Genomic DNA, 12,243 nt, shown 5'->3' with positions numbered 1-12,243 from the left:
GTCGTTTTCTCTACATATACATCGCATCTACTGATTGGGATTCTTTTGTCTTACAGTGTATTTACAGGGTCAAGATCAGTCAAAATAGTGGGGAAACGACATGTGGCGGATCGTGGTTTAATTTCTCGCGTGTCTATTCGCCGTTGCCACTGTGCAGTCTGCAAATTAGAATTCACCTACCTCAGAACGGCGTCTGCTCAATGCCCCTTCACTCGCCAACGTAGATACTTACAAGATGATGTGAAAGCAGCGTTGACAAAAAACACCACCTAATATCTACAATTACCGAGGCCGCGAAACTCTAGTTATGAAAGAAAGTTCTGTAGAAATACTGTTATCCAATTTTATCGGGCAGTAAGAAAACCGGTTAGCTTCTGGAAAATAATGTCTGAAATTTCCACACAATAATATTTAAGCTTTCGAAATGTGGTGCTACAGAAGTATGTTGAAGATTAGATGGGTAGATCACATAACTAATGAGGAGGTATTAAATAGAATTGGGGAGAAGAGGAGTTTGTGGCACAACTTGACACGAAGAAGGGACCAGTTGGTAAGACATGTTCTAAGGCATCAGGGGATCACAAATTGCATTCGAGGGCAGCGTGGAGGGTAAAAATCGTAGAGGGAGACCAAGAGATGAATACACGAAGCAGATTGAGAAGGATGTAGGTTGCAGTAAGTAGTGGGAGATGAAGAAGCTTGAACAGGACAGCCGGCCGGAGTGGCCGTGCGGTTCTAAGAGCTACAGTCTGGAGCCGAGCGACTGCTACGGTCGCAGGTTCGAATCCTGCCTCGGGTAAGGATGTGTGTGATGTCCTTAGGTTAGTTAGGTTTAATTAGTTCTAAGTTCTAGGCGACTGATTGTAACCTCCCCCTCACTTATCGACCTTAATGACAGTGAAAAATTAAACCGCGTGTACCTAATGATGGAAATTTGAGAAAAGCAATCGTCACCGAAGTTAATCTGTCGGTAAAGAGGGAGGAAAGGCTTACATCTAAATGAAAGGAAAAATGCAAATGAAGCTGGTGGAAATTGATTATGAAAAGGGGTAAAGTAAATAAAGAAAGTAAATGTGCGGCCGTTACGTTAACAATTAACTAGCGGTAATTACATATTTGAGATTTGGGGGAAATTACAGTCGCCAGTCCTATGGACAATTGCTATAGTAACTGAAAAAAGAAAGGTTATTACACATACAATTAGCAATAGAAGCGTGGCAACTGAAGGTTGACACACGTAGTGTGAAAACTGAAAGTTTGTCAGAAGTAATAAATTTCGCTACACTCTGACTTAATTTAGCAAAAGAATTAATAAAACCGGAAAATTGAAAGTTAATTTAGTGACTGAAATTATTAGTGAGCTTTGTTTCTGAAGCACATCGAAATTCAGTAAAATACGGTTAGTCTTGGGCTACCTCAACAATCAGTTCAAAAGCCACTTGAATCTACACAATTTAGAAATAAGAGATTTAACTTTAAACTTGAATTAAATGATTCTGAACAATTAACAATAGTAAAATTTAGTACGTACCAAGCTGAGCTGCAGTCACAGGTAAGCTAAAATATGGTAACAAAACTCGCACTCTTAATTTGTGCTTGTGTAATCTAAATATTGTAGCCAGCTATGAATACCTTAACTGAACTTTGAAATTAAGGCAGTGAAATGATATGATATTACTTTAATGCTGGCGTCTGAATTTCAACGACACTCGGCTTCATTTCGGAAAAGGAAGGGACCCTGCTTGGTAATGCCATTGGGACAATGAGCAACAAAGGTTCATGCTAAGTTGCTGTACTTTTGTGATGCGACAATTTTAAAAGCTGAGGTCTGCCATACAGTTCTAAAACTTTACGTGCTTCCAGTCTTCCTTGTTGGTTGATTAAGGGTTTGAAGCTGTCGATCGAGGAGGTGGCGACAGTCACTCATTGTCGGCCGTCGCTGTTGCAGAGGCTGGATGTTGGCGCGCCTTCTTCTCGACACGGCCTCCAGCCGAAACGGGCTCTTGATGTGTGTCAGCTAACGCTTCCCGTTCGCGACACCATGTCCGAAACTATCATAGCAAGTCGAGCGCAATTACATGCTGCCAAACCCCGAAAGCGCAACTCGCGGGAGTGTCACACAACACACCTGCTCCACTGCACTACCCCAGCTAGACTCCTCTCTGCCCGCGCTCCACGCGATAGCGTTAACACTCTCAAAGATCGTAAACACTTTGGTTCTCACTTACGTCTGGGGATAGCAAATTGTGGAGCCGTTCGGGTGAACTCGGCTAACTTCGGTTCGGCTGACTCCGAATCTGCTCCACTCGTAGCCCATCTGGTGGCAGACAGTGAAAGCTTGGCAGTTTACAGTTGACAGTCGCTGTTAGTTTCGGCTGAGTCTTGTGTGTACTGTTCGTTTGCTTTGGTGTTGTTACCGTGTTGTTGTTATTGTGTGAACCGGTTCTCATTAGAAATATGGAGCAATACAATTGCAATTTGTGCACTGCAATTTATAGCAACAATAGAAACTTATATCGCCACATCCGCTTCAAGCACCTGGTTGCTGTTGGTGAAAAATTTACGTGTGTTTTGTGCGGGCATTCCACTCGCAGAGCTCTAAAGCGTCATGAGAATGCTGTGCATATCACAGAACGCAAAAATATAGTACTGTGTGCTTTATGTGACTTTGACAGCTCAAATAGAAACGGAATGCTTCAAAATTATTCATTGCTCCATGATCTTGCTATCCGTGAAGAAAATCATGAATTTTGTGATCAAAGTAAATTTTATGAATGGAAACGTGAATTAGAAAAAGATACTGTGAGTGAATTTGTACATGCAAGAGGACAATATAATAACAGTGCGGATTGAAGCAGCAAGTTGTATTTTAAATGCCACCATGATGGAAATTACAAACCCCGTGGAAGCAATAAGCGTCACTTAAAACTAATGGGCAGTAATAATCTAGAATGGATGTGACACTTTATCCATGAGGCCAAGTGAAAGTTATCTTTTGTAGCACACATGTGGGTCATCAGCAGGAGATAGGACGTTTGAGGCTTTCGAAATTTGAAAGAGAGGAAATAGCAAAGAAAATTGCCATGAAAATTCCGTTTCATCACATTGTCGACTCCCTTAGATATCCGATTCAAGATAGTGGTTTGCAGCGTCATAACTTGCTGTCAAGAAAAGCAAAGATATCCACAATGTAGCACAAAGTTACAACCTGAAATCTGAGGCTATAAGACATAAAAACGATTGTACTACTGTGTGAGGGAGATGCAGGAGACAGGATCTGTTGTCCAGTACTACAAACCACAAGGTGTTGCATCACAAGAATACAATCTGCAAAATGAAGATTTCATTTTAATAATAATGAACGAACCTCAAAAAGATATGTTGGTGAAATTTGGAGGTAACTGTGTTTGTATGGACAGCACCCATGGTTTAAATGACTATGGGTTCGAATTGACAACATTATTACTGATAGATGAATTATGGCAGGGATTTCCATATTCGTTCATGTTTTCCAATAGAGGAGATCTTCCAGTTATAGAAGTTTTTTTAAGTGTCATAAGAAACACACTGCAAGTCCCAGTACAGATGTATTTTTCAATGCCTGGTGCAAAATAATGACTCCACCTAAGCAAAGATTGTTCTGTTCATGGCATGTTGACAGAGCGTGGAGAAAAAATCTGTGTAGGGTAAAGGATCACGAAAATCAAGTGCAAGTGTATAAGCTAATTAGAACATTAATGGAGCACAACAACCGAGAAAGTTTTCAGGGAATTTTAGAAGAGGCTATACACTACATGAAAACAGAACCAGACCTTTCGGAATTTGGGATGTATTTTGAAAAAACCTACAAGGCCACATCTACAAATTGGGCATATTGTTACCGACAGGACAACACTCCAAACACCAACATGCATTTAGAAAGAATGCACGGTGTGATCAAACACAGATATTTGAAGGAAAAGAAGCCCAAGCGACTGGATGTGGCCGTCCACGCACTTATGCGCTACTTGCGAGACAAGTTGGGTGATAGGTTGATTCATTTGAATAAAGGAAAACTGATGACCAAATTATCAACCATAAGGCAACGGCATCTGTCATCAGAGCAGTTGAAACCTGAAAATGTTATTTGTGGAGATAGAGAGTGGGAAGTAGTATCAGCAAACAATGAGGATACATAAACTGTAAAAAAATTGCAAGGCAGTCTATGCAAATGTGAGCTATGTTGCTCTGACTGCAATGCTTGTATTCATGAATACATTTGTAGTTGTGTTGATTCAGCTATCAAATTCAACATGTGCAAACATATTCATTTAGTTTGCACATTTACAGCTGAAAAAGTTGATAGCAAACCTGAGTCCTCGGTCACTGACTTGATTGTCTGTGAGCCAGGTTGTGGCGATAATCAGGACGTCATAATAAAGGAGTTGCAAAACCCTGTCACATTGAGACACTTTAAAAGCCTGGAACACAAACGAGAAAAGCTTCTGCAACAGTTTAATTTATGTTTGAATGAAGAGGCATGTGAAGTCATCAGCAAATGTCTGTCCTCTCTGATGCCCACTCTTCAAGCTATGCAGTCTACATCAACTAAATTACCTGCCCTTTCATCAAGCAAAGTTTCTCGATTTGAGCCTCAGAAAAGGTTTGTGGCCACCAAAAGGAAATGGGAAACAACGTGTGTGCCAATCATGAAGCCTGACATCTCGGAAAGAAGAAATATTGTCACTGGACTATTACCAACACCTCAAGATGAGGGATTGAGCAGTGACTGATGTACACTTTGCAGGAGGGGTCTTGAGCCTCAATATCGAGACTTGGAATGGAGACTATACACAGTTCTTGAGTGAATGTTTGGAACCCTATTATTCTTGAATTGCTTTATTGATTTAGTGTTCCATTTACATCTACAGCTGCACAATGTGCAAGAAATATTTTGATTTTTATGTTAATATTAACAGTTTTACATATAATTTACGTTTCTACACAATAAAACACATTAATATATTAATAAATGATGAATACTTAAATAAATGTTGTTACACTATATACAGAGAGAGAAAATACGAACGTTCTTCTGAATGAGACTGCATTGGGTTAACATAGAAAAATTTATTTTTGTTGGTATTCATTTACTGTGTAAAAGCAGTCATCAGCCCAGTACAACTTCAATTTATATTTGAAGTGACCAATGTTTTGTATGTGTTTAATTGTATCTGGTAAGGCATTGTATAGTTGATACTAGGATGGTTAAGACCATTTTGAAATAACTTTGTGTTGGCGCTTTGAACATGTACATCCAATTTTTGTCGTGTATCATAGCTGTGTATTGCATTAGTTTTGATTGATGAGTGATCTTTTTGTATGTAAGTTTTGCTTTAAATACATTATATTTTGATGTATATATATGCAAGGAAGTGGCAGGATCATACTTTTTTGAAACAGTGGTCTACATGATTTGTTATTATCTATCCCTTCCATTATTCTTAAAAAATTTTTTTTTTCAATTCCGAGTGTTTTGATGGCATCTGCAGAATTTCCCCAGAACATAATCCTGTACCACAGGTGAGAGTTTACAACTGCATAATATATGCACTGATGAGTGTTGTAGCTGGTAGAATCTTTTAATGTATGTAACACAAAACAATAAGTACATAATTTTTTGTTCATTTGCTTAATATGTGCTTTCCATTTCAAGTTGTCTTGTAGATGAAGTCCAAGAAATTTGGTACAGGCTGTTTTGGCAATTGTCTGTCCATATAGCTCTAGATTTGGTGATATCAGATTTTTTGTTAGTGCTGTGTGAACATCCATAGCTGCAGTTTTTCCAGTGTTTAGTAATAAGTCATTCTCATCAAAGTTAACATGTTAGCCTGTCAGTGGCTTCTCTTACATTTTTTACAAAAACAAATAAAAAATATTTTTTTAATTGACTGGGGTACTGAAGTTATTCTCATATTTTGGAGATGAGGAGCAAGATCAATTACCTCCTTAGCTTCTCCATTTCTGATTGATGAAATACATAGCAAAAGGTGGGTAATTCTTCATTCTATTATATACACCGATACATATCTGCAAATTTTTACAGCACTCTTCGAGGCTTTTTAAAGAGGCACTCCATATGTAACTGGAGTAGGGAAAAAATCTAATAATCAGCACAGAGGGCATAACCTCTGTCATACTCTTCAGAATGAAAATCAGCTGAGAAGTTACAGAGTATACATTTGTTTTATCTACATGGCCACACTACTGATTATGTTTCAAAACCATTCTCCCTGAATGTAATTGTGGATGTATCAAATGTTGCCATTAAGGAATTGTGTTGACAATGATTTACCCACACACCAAACTTTAGGCTTGTCAGCAATTCAAACCAAATTTCATCAAAATGGTAACTGATGAAATTTTAATATACATCCGAACAATCTGATACAGTATGTCTTATGTGCAATTTAAATTGCATATCTGAGGCAATTAAGATTACAAATCTTATCAAAGAAAGATACTGTCTTCTACTTCACCATGTTTCTAACCATGTAAAAATTGTGCTTTGACGGTTTCCTTTACATTTTAAAGCCTTTATCATTAGCAGCGATGATATTCATTTGCTTTTTCTTTATCATCAGAAAACACAAATTGCAATCAGAGGGCACAGGCAATTAATGTTGTGAACTCGCTCTGTTACACTAAAGTACTTGTAAATTCCTGTAAACACAGTTTGCACTTTACTACCAATTTCTTAACACGAAATTTCTTTAGCGAGTAAATTTTCTATGTCACTACTACTGATATTATAGAAACAGACCGCCCAATTTTTAAAATATTTCGAGTACTAACAGGTAATGTGTAGATCTTACTCTAATAATAGGCTCATTACGCTAATTATTTTATTTCATAAAGCCTGCCAGGTGTTTATGAGACTTCAGTCCAGTGCAACCTATTAACAAATACTTCACCTCAGGCTTTTGAAATAGCAATGTCGAAAAGGCTTCCTTCGAATCAAGTTTTAAATTTAGGACATTTCGAGAAAAGCAGACACTAGGACGGCTATTGAGGTGTGAATAAGATCTTACTTTCGGATCAAAACTTGAAAAATATCAAATCGCTCATATGTTTTGTAAAATGATTTATTATCTAAAAGTAAGAAATAAATAGATTAAAGATACATCTGACATGGCACGAATGATGCGTGACGTCATGTGAATCAAATGAGGCATATCAAATGTACTTTAGCCACACCTGACAAATATATTTTGATATGCAATGTAAAAACTATGAATAAAACTTTGTACGCAGAACATACGAAAAGGATTACAACGTAAAGAGTTAAAAGAATTTTTTGAAAATGACCAGGTTCGAACCAAAGCGCATAAACCATAGCCAGCGCCCAAACCACACACGCTTCCTCTACGCTGCGGATGCTACAGGAAACAAGCACACTATTTAGCGCTCTTATATATTTGTCGGCTATTGAAAGTTTGTGGTCAGATAATAAATGCGTGTCTTCACTTTATTGACAAAGTAGTCAAACGTTTCGGTGCACATTCTTGTACATTCACAGACTTTGTTTGTGATCCTCGTAGTTAATGGATAAATGCAGGGTGGCATTCTTTAGAAACAGCTGGTCGGCTGTGGTAGCCATGTTGTAGCGGGAGCTCGTCGTCTGCCGAACCGAAGTTAACCGAGTTCACCCGATCGGCTCCACAATTTGCAGTCCCCAGACATAAGTTTGGTTCTCCACACGACCTATCGATGTAATCGTTCGATAGCATAGTTTTCCCTAGGCAAGACCCAGCGTAAAAATACAAATAATATTTACAAAACAACCAATTATACATCGACATAAATGCATAAATATATATATACAAATAGTAAAACAATTACATTATATAAAGACACAGAAATGTCATATCTTGAGGTAACAAAACAAGGGAAAAAAATTTATAGTACAATAGATGGAAATAGGAGGATTCTGGTATGATTTTTTAGTAATTTAATTGAAAGCTTTGTTGCTTTGGTAAAAATAAAATTGTTCTTTTTGTCGTGACAGAATAAATTACTATTAATCACACCAGATTTGTCGGAGAACAGCAGCAACATGTGTAATTGATCCAGCTTTAAGAAATTCTATTACCTTTTAGCGGAAAATTCGTGCGGTACTCTCCGACGTTAGAAAAGTCGTGGTGTTCCGTTCGGAGCAGGAGGCGGCTGTCTTTTCTCATTCGTGATATCGAAAATTACTAAAAAATGAACAGAAATTTTTTTTCGGAGGAAGATCGCGCGGAGAAAACAGACAAAAGTTACATGAAAGAAACCTAAGGGACCAACTAATTGGATTTGTACGAACATATAAACGGAACTGAAAGAACTTGGAATAAATACTATAACGATGTCGTCACGACAGCCTCCTGTTCCGACAGAACACACGCTGGATCATAAGCTGCATAAATCTTTTAAACAGGAAAGATTATCACAAGTATAATTAATGAAAATAAGGTTGAGAGATTTTCTTTGAAATTAAATAAACTTCAAGGCTTCAAGTATTATATTATGAAACGGAAACTTACATTAACATGGCCACCCATTGTGGCGGTGGAGCGAATTTTTCACGATATACATTCTCGCTTGTTTGTGGCTACATATATTTTTAATGACTTAAACTCTTAACTTTACAATAAAATGATTATATCAGTATGGAGCACGATACTTTTGCGTCCGACTCGCAACACATTCACAGAACAGCTAGACAGCGGCGCGGCTCCCTGCAGAAGTAAAAACTGGCAATTGTTATTTTTCAACATAAGTGCATCGTTTTTTTTTACTGATCGATAGCAGCGTATAACAGTTTATAGCGATCGTGATATTCTGCGCTTTTCAGGAGCGCGGCAAAGATATCTGGTTACAATATTCATTGGTATATGTTAAAAGTTCGCACATACTGACACGAATACAGAAAAAAAACTTTTACATGTTAAAAATCGCAGTGATAAAGGCTGTAATGTCACAGGATATGCATTTCCGGCGTTACATGATGACCTCAGAAATTAAGTCGCATAGTGCTCAGAGCCATTTGAACCATTTGCACAGTATAGAGTAGCATGGAGAGCTGCATTGAACCAGTCTCAGGACTGAAGACCACAACAACAACAACAATGTTTATTTTTTCCTTGATAACGAAAGAAAAGGTACCATTCAGTCCACATTTAAACTACTGACTTTTTCCTTCCAGTTTACTATTCATACACACACTTCACACTCACAGTAGGCTGAAATCTGTCCAAACCCGACCCAAATTACTCAACGTTTTCACAGTCATTAATTTCACCTCAAATATGATTTATTACATTCGATCCTTCTTGTGGATTTCCAAAAAAGAAACAGCTCGCTAAAAATTGCTCAGTAGTTAAATACTGAAACATGCCACGCGGATTCTATGAAGACCAATATTTCACACGTCAATATCAGTCCAACAGATTTAGTCAAAACCTCTGAAATTTCGCCAAGTAGTCCTCAACAACAACTGCTATCGACTTAGCTCACCAGTAACTCAAACACTAAGTCATTCTCCATCTTACACATAATTTTTACTATCACTAGTAACATGACCGTCCGCGTTCAAAGCTAGCGAGCGACCTCCTTCTTCCATCCTCACTCCCATCATAACTATCAGGCAACGAGTGGAAATCGTCTCAGTTCTCAGTGGCTGACCATACTGACTGCCAATCAGAATACTCGCTCGTCATCATACTCGCGCCGAAACTGGTCTGCACCAATGGTTCAAATGGCTTTGACCACTATAGGACTTAACATCAGAGGTCATCAGTCCACTAGACCTGATCATCTCTGAATAACTGCCGCAACCTACGAGTGGCATTCAATAAGTGGTTCAAATGGCTCTGAGCACTATGGGAGTTAACATCTGAGGTCGTCAGTCCCCTAGAACTTAGAACTACTTAAACCTAACTAACCTAAGGACATCACACACATCCATGCCCGAGGCAGGATTCGAATCTGCGACCGCAGCAGCAGCGCGGTTCCGGACTGAAGCGCCTGGAACCACTCAGCCACAGCGGCCGGTGGTCTGCACCAATCCTTATACAAAGAGGCATCTGCGTCACTCTGATATACTCATATTATAGTAATGTTTAATAAGCGAAAACGAAAAGACAATAATTCTGGACATTTTCTTTGGATACAGATTTTGCTCCAGCAGACTTTCTGGCTGCTCTGTTACAATAGTAATCACACCTAGACATACGTCATCAGCAAAGTGGATTAATGCTCTAGGATCATTTTCCCACGACAGGCTTGTGTACTTAAGTCGGTATACAATGCAATATTGAAATTTGACGAATGTCCCACAAACACACTCCCATTTACTCACAGGCTCACATAAGGAATAATAGAATAAATATTGATTTTAAAAGCACTTTCTGAAGTTATTCTAGATTTCATACTACGAAAATGGTAAGGTATTTGAAATTTTTAAATTAAATTTCAATTAAATAATTCTGTACCCTGATATTTCAGGTGAGTATTTCAACTGACAACCAAAAACAAGTCACAAATGTTCCCTGGTGAATTTCTTTCCTTAAGTGGACTTTTTCTAACTTTAAAGTAAAGTTTTCTATCTCCGAAAATGTGCCCGCTATAAAGCTCAGATTTTCACACCACCTTTCTGTTAATAACATAGTACAGTATACACATTTTGAAAGCGATTAAACAGAAAGTACTATCCTTCATTTAGGTTGTTATATAGGTGGTGAATGTACGCGTTCAGTAAGAGATATTGAATAGCTTTCGCCCGGGTTCAAATGGCTCTGAGCACTATGGGACTCAACTGCTGTGGTCATAAGTCCCCTAGAACTTAGAACTACTTACACCTAACTAACCTAAGGACAGCACACAACACCCAGCCATCACGAGGCAGAGAAAATCCCTGACCCCGTCGGGCATCGAACCCGAGAACCCGGGCGTAGCTTTCGCCCGGCAGGCAGTGACGGATGCACGTGTGTCTCTCGGGTAGGACGCTAGATTCAGCCCCGCAAACTATCCTAAAACAAACTTTCGCTCGCAACAACTTGCGACGCTACAAACACTCGAATTGAAATGATGTACTAGAGATGTGGCGTTACTGACGGATGCAAAAAATTGATCAGACTGACAAGGTAAGAAATGAGGAGGCTCTCCACAGAATCGCCGAGGAAAGAGGTATCTGGAAAAAGAGAATACCTTTCTTGCTACTGGATGGAGCCATAGAGAGAAAAGACCGAGACTGGAAATTGCAGAGTTCGGCTGTAAGTGCTGGTCTGATATGACGGGGTTCGGACCAAAACAGGAAGTCGTGGCACACTGCATCAAACAAGTCAGGAAAAATACTAATCGAAACAAAGAAGATTTCATATAATTTGATCCAGTTTTCTGTAACAACCATACTCCTTGCAGACAGACCGGGCGAGGTGGCGCAGTGGTTGGCACACTGGACTCGCATTTTGGAGGACGACGGTTCAATCCCGCGTCCGGCAATCCTGATATAGGTTTTCCGTGATTTCCCTAAATCTCTCCAGGCAAATGCCAGGATGGTTCCTTTGAAAGGGCACCGCCGACTTTCTTCCCTGTTATCTAATCTGATGAGAGCGATGACCTCGCTGTTTGGTCTCTTCCCCCAAACAACACACACACAACCTTGCAGACACTTTTTGTCAACCAAGTTATTAATCTGATCTCTCAGAATTCCACCCGTACACATACCCCTGTGCATTTAGATTTCCTCAGTTAGTATTGTATTCGGAAGTTCTTGTGCATCAAAATTCCTTTAGAACAAATGATGACTAACTGAAATCCTCGGCTGCCGACTGGTGTTGTTGATATACCTCGATGCGGACAGCTGAAAATGTGTGCCCCGACCGGGACTCGAACCCGGGATCTCCTGCTTATATGGCAGACGCTCTATCCATCTGAGCCACCGAGGACACAGATGAATAGCGCGACTGCAGGGAGTTATTCCTTGCACGCTTCCCGTGAGACTCACATTCCCAACTGTCCACAATTCTACATATGTAATGTACCTTACAGACATTTGCCCATTCACTCATTACTCGCGCACGCTTTGGCGATTCCCGTAAGAGTTTGGGCCACCTGTGCGCATTCGCACAAACGAAGGTCAATGGCTGGGTAGCCTTTAACTATATATATGAAGACAGTAACTGTTCTCGAAAGAACAGATACTGTAGATGACCGTGCCGC

General features: G+C 39.3%; 1 non-coding gene across 1 annotated transcript; it reads right to left on the bottom strand.

The window, feature by feature from the left end:
* Positions 1-11,895: 11,895 nt before the first annotated feature.
* Trnai-uau (transfer RNA isoleucine (anticodon UAU)) lies at positions 11,896-11,969 on the bottom strand. Its single transcript has one exon. It is a non-coding gene; the product is annotated as a tRNA-Ile (tRNA).
* Between the last annotated feature and the right edge of the window lie 274 nt (positions 11,970-12,243).

Source organism: Schistocerca serialis, chromosome 1 (assembly GCF_023864345.2).
Source record: "Schistocerca serialis cubense isolate TAMUIC-IGC-003099 chromosome 1, iqSchSeri2.2, whole genome shotgun sequence".
Classification (NCBI taxonomy): Eukaryota; Metazoa; Arthropoda; class Insecta; order Orthoptera; family Acrididae; genus Schistocerca; species Schistocerca serialis.
This window is presented reverse-complemented; position numbering and strand designations above follow the sequence as displayed.